Below are 5,674 nucleotides of genomic sequence, written 5' to 3'. Positions count from 1 at the left end.
TAGCTGGGGTTGTAGTTACCGGAGTCTCTTGGTTACTCGGTTTTGGGACCGGAGTATCCTTAACCATCTTTCCAGAAATTTTGAAAAAACTGGAGAAAAATAAAGTTCTAGCTTTATGCACGGATGGCGCCAATGAAGAAACACCAGTCGAACCCTGACAGATTACGAGTAACCTGAGGGTTAGATAGACGTTTCCCACGAGGGGTTAATTCCGGCAAGATGGTTCTTCCGATAACCTGCAAAACAGACACCGCGAGCTCGTCACTAAGAAAGGGGGGGGTTCCTCCTTGTGACCACCCTCCGGCGTGAGAATCAGTCTATATTACTCTTTGAATATAAAAGTATATTATTAATGCTAGAGCAGTTATCAGGTAAATTATACAAGATATTAGATGATGAAATGATAATACCATTTGATGTCTTTTATAGCCGAAGGTGGGTTTCCAAGGAGGTTTAGCCGGCCTACTACTCTGCCAACTGTGGCCTACACACGTGCTCTGCTGGTAATTGGTGGATAGGTAGCGGCTGACAGTGACCAGGCGTGCTGTTCACTTTTCCTTTTCCACCAACTACAGGCTAGGCACGTGGTATGGCAGGAGTTGGTGAGCAGGCGGCGGCTATTGGTCACAGTGCTGTGGCGTGTTGTCTGCCATGCTGCTGTCAGTGAGCTGTCGTATCGTTGGTCAGATCTTTTGTCCATACCTCGTCAGGTATCACACAAAAGATCCTCCATTATTATACGGACTGGCTCATTTAGGCGGGAGTTTTCCCCCTCCCGCCTTTATGCGGGAATGTTCCCGGCTTTGCTCATTCCTTCTTCAGGTGACTACTGAATTATTACGAGTCTGAGCCTTATGCGTGTAGCCATGCTGCGCGGGTGGCCAGTCCCTAATGGCGGGTATCCGCACCTGCGGGAACAGGCGGATACTTGGAAACCATAGGGAGGCATTTCCTGCGGGACCAGCTTGCGTACCGCATGTGAGGTCGTCACAACTCTGAGCGTGGTGGGTCCTGCGGGTTTGGTAGGTCGCGGCGCAGACGTCCCTATGGTGAAGTCTGCGGGTTCAACTGCGCAGACGTCCGTTTAAAGAGTCTTGAATGTTCAACTGCGCAGACGTCTCCTTTTAAGGGAGTCTTGCGGGTCCTAACCACCTCTGCTGGGACCTACCTCTTCACCCTCGAAACCCAACAACGAGTGATAGTTGTTCTCGGTTTTACCATTTGCTTCTAGTACAAGTATTGCCCACATTTGTTATATTAAAGACTTAATTATAACAAATTAAGTTACAGAACTTCTACATTAAAAAGTATACAAACATATTGGGTCTAAACACCTACAAAGTGCAATGAGGAAAAGGTAACAACCTAACCCACGCTTGAACTGATCCTAGTTGGGCAGCCACCTTGTAAAGAGTTGTTTTCAATGCTCGTGAGAAAGCCAAACGACAGGTATGAGGAATAATTTTGACGGTAATAATAGGCGCTTTAAAGATACAAGAATCACTCAAAATTGTTTTATGTAAAGACTTTAATATAACATAGCCAAGTTAAAAAAGAAAAAAAAAAACTATTTCATATAAAACAAGAAATTATATTGGTTTTGTTGTGATCTTCACTTACCTTTAACATCACAGATGAAAGTTAAAAATAATGATAATTATATGTAATAACACTTAAGAAGTTTTTTCATTTAATTGTAAAAATCCACAACAACAAAAAATGGGAACATCTTTGCCACCTATGTTGATAATATGCACAGTTAGTTGAGTTAGTGATTCACTAAAACACTAAGTATACGACTTTCACAAGTTTTAATTCATAGGTGACTTCTTGATAGAAAATTACATGGGTGTCCATGGATTTGTTTCATTTTTCAAAAATTAGGGGACCAATAAAAAACACCAAAGGCATCACTTTCTTAATAAAGGTGACCAATTAAAAGTATATCTCTAACCCTCCATCCAATTCTAATGTCTGTTCTCATCTACTACCACCCGTTTTTCTTATAAACTCCAAGAAATGGTTTTCAATACCAAATTTGTTTAAGATGTAAATAAATGCACTTCTTGTGTTTCACAATCAACTATGGTGCTATTTTTGTTTTTGTGTCATGATTGTGTATAACATTATAAGTCAAATATACGTGTTTAACTAGAATCTATATGTCGAGTCCAACTAGCTAGTAGAAAATTATAAATGTCCCATATAACAAATAAGTTTTTAAATTTTGAGGTCATATATTTCTATAACTATATGAAATATTTACACTAGTTATGTTTTTTTTTTCTCTTCCACTCATCAACTTGTGTATCTATTTATTAGATCAATTGTATTCATCTAAAAGTTGTTTCCATTTAAGTTATTGTCTTTATTACAATTTATGTAGTTTTGTACATTATTTCTAGCGGTTTATTTAGAGAAATTATACGAACAAAACGCTAAATTCCAACAAACATATGCATTCCAACAAGCATACGTCAATCGTCGTATCCAGTGAGTGCAATGAAAAATGGTTAGCGTAGAGCGCTTACAATTAAGTTTTGAACACCCGTATAAGACAATGGGATTAAGTTTTCTTAACTGAAAATCATTTCAACATTTTTTCTGTCACGTGTCACAATTATACTACATATAAATCAAGTCTCTTTTCAGGGTTTTAAAACCTTTTTCCAAAAGTTTTAACGGATTACAATCTTATATTAATCGTTTTTAATGTAATACAAAATATCATTTAAATACAATATAAAAGTGGGAAAAACCTAATTATTGATGGTGACCTTTTAATTTGTCTCAATCAAGCATTTCATTTTAATTTGTTTCACTTGAAATTGCCTCAAGATATTAAAAACACAAATTATAAAAAAACACATTTTAATTTGTTTCATTTTATTATAACTTCAGAAAACACAAATTATAAAAAACAAATCACATAATAGGAGCGACTTGGAGATTGGGTATCTTGAATAGTTAATAGGCAGAATTACAAATTTTGTCCTTTAAAAAAAGCCAAAAACCGGTTCGTGTCCTTTTCTAAGTTTCCTTGCAGGCGGTGTACTTTAAACTTTTTTTTCCTACAAGTTATGTCCTTTACGCTAACTGGGTTAGAAAAACTCAGTTAAATGCCCTCACGTGAGGCGCATGTGAGGGCATTTTTGTCTTTTCACCTGTACCTGCAACTCCTTCTTCTTCTTCATTTTGCAGATCTTAAGCTTCTGTTTCACCTGTACCATATCCATCTTTTCACCTGTACCATACTAAACCCACCACTAAACCTTATCATATCCATCTTCTTCATCTTCATTAGCCTCATCCTGTACCTGCAACTCCTTCATTTTGCCAAACCTCCTTCATTTTGCAGATCTGTACCTGCAACTCCTTCATTTTGCAGATCTTGAAAATTCATTACAGTAACTTTCCCAAACCTCCATTACACCTTTAAAATAATATTACTTAATCCACGTTTAATAAACCCCATAACCAAAATCACTCATCACTATTCATCGCTCCGACGTTCATAGCCACGGCTTCATCGCCTCCGACGATATCCACTGCCGTAAAGCATCGCTCCGACGATCTCCGCTGCCATAAACCATGCCGTAAACCATCTATCTGACGATCTCCGCTGCCGTATAACCAGTCCATTCACCATCTTCCTTTCTCTTTTGCATTCCTCCATCTTCGATTTGACCGAAAGACAGTGAATGGGTTTCGATAGGGTTCCGAGGTTGCTTGTTTGCGACGACAGTAGAGGGTACAAGCCTTCTCGTTTTCCGGCGACCAAAAGAAGCTCCCTTTGTAGCGATTGATGGTGATTGAAGCATTAGACGATGATTAGAAGTCCAATCGGACTAGTGACCAAATGAATAAAGGGACGGTAAGTGTACCAAGACCTCGATTAGTGTTCCGCCGGAAACCCTTATTTTAGATCTTAACGGCGATGTGGTTGTTGTCCGTCGGAAACCCTAATTTCATACCTAATAAGCTATTTAGAACACTAATTTTAGATATGAAGTGCGATGGTGTTATTATGGTTGTTTGGTGGTGTGGTGTGCAAGTGGCTGGTTCGATTATGTTGAATTGTTGTTGTAGGTTAATTTGGTTTTGTGGTTTTGTGGCTGCCCTGATGGTGGTGGTGTTAGTAACGGTGGCAGGTGGAGGTCATGGTGGCTAGGAGAGAGAGAGAGATGAGAGAAACAGATGGGGATAAAGAGTGGAGGTCATGGGAATACCGTAATTGTTACCGGATCTGTGTGTTAATAGATACAGCAGAAGAAGAAGAAGGGTAGGCAAAAAGACAAAACTACCCTCACATGCTTCTCACGTGATGGGATTTAACAGAGTTTTTCTAACCCAGTTAGTGTAAAGGACATAACTTGTAGGAAAAAAAAGTTTAAAGTACACCGCCTGCAAGGAAACTTAGAAAAGGACACGAACCGTAATTCGTCTTATTTTAAAGGACAAAATTTGTAATTCTGTCTAGTTAATATGAGTTAAAAATCAAAATCGCAATATACTTCTTTTATATATTCGGGTCAAAATTATAACAAATAACAAAAAAGGAAGAAAAAAAAAATTGTGTGTTATATATTTGTGCTAGCCATCGAACCCGGTTTCGCTCCAAACGGCGTCCCGCACCCGGCTCATGTCTCGGCCCTTAAGGGTCCGACCCACGCCTTCAAAAACCGACTTAGCCGTTGACCTATGACTACGCGCCAAGTACTCATGTGGTGGGACCATATCCGACTCATGCTCATCATCCGAGTCATGCATCGACTCAACCGAGTCAACTCGGTATATCTTTGACCAGTCCAGCACGTTCACCGGAGCTGAGCTGGCAACATGCCTTTCACGTGACGACACCTCATCCTTACGGAACTGGTGCACGATCCTCTGCGACGCCACCACACCCGTCTTATCCTGCTCCTCAAACGCCACCGACAATCCTCCGGCTGCACGCCGGCGACTCTTTGTGGGGGCGCGTGAGATCCAGTCGCTGCTGACGGATTGTTGATCGGCGCCGGAAACAGTACCGTTGACCATGTCGTTGACCATAGACCAAACATCGGCTTCTCCGAGCTCTACGCCGTCGTCCTCCGGCGTGTGGTTGTCGCCGGCGTATCCGAAGAAGCGGTGGCTCCGGGTGGTTGTAAGTTTACGGCCTTTGGCCATTGATCGGAGTGTTGGTTTTCCGGCGAGTGTTATGAAAGTGTGTGGTGAAGATATGGGGTTGTATTTATAAGGTTTGTTGGTATGTGAATTAGGGGTGAATTTGGAATGAATTTAGACATGCTTAGTTTAGTTAATTGTGAATGGGGACCGAGTTGAGGACAAAGTACATTATTATTTATTATCACTATGGATAGACTAGAAGACGAAGAAGATTGTGAAAATAATAATAATAATAATAATAATAATAATAATAATAATAATAATAAAAGGTGTGACAGGGATAGAATGGTAATTTAATATGTACCACTCTCAGTTTGACGCGAGTGCAGAACTGTAGATCATGTCCATGTGAAACTAGTTAACAAATAATGAGAAACTAGGATTTACGACCACGCGTTTCGTGACAGGACCATTAAACAGAACAAAATGCATACGTAAAAACGTTAAACCACGAACTCTGTGATTTGATGCGAAATTAGCTTGTATCGGATTACAACATTGGAAT

General features: G+C 40.0%; 1 pseudogene; it reads right to left on the bottom strand.

Moving 5' to 3' along the window:
* Positions 1-4,593: 4,593 nt before the first annotated feature.
* LOC143582352 (protein S40-6 pseudogene) lies at positions 4,594-5,169 on the bottom strand (annotated as a pseudogene).
* Positions 5,170-5,674: the final 505 nt, after the last annotated feature.

The sequence above is a fragment of the Bidens hawaiensis genome, unplaced genomic scaffold, assembly GCF_021521415.1.
Source record: "Bidens hawaiensis isolate Kalapana, Puna unplaced genomic scaffold, B.hawaiensis_p1.1 tig00031533_1, whole genome shotgun sequence".
Lineage (NCBI taxonomy): Eukaryota > Viridiplantae > Streptophyta > Magnoliopsida > Asterales > Asteraceae > Bidens > Bidens hawaiensis.
Note: the sequence above shows the minus strand (reverse complement) of the source record. Positions and strands in the feature narration are given on the sequence as shown.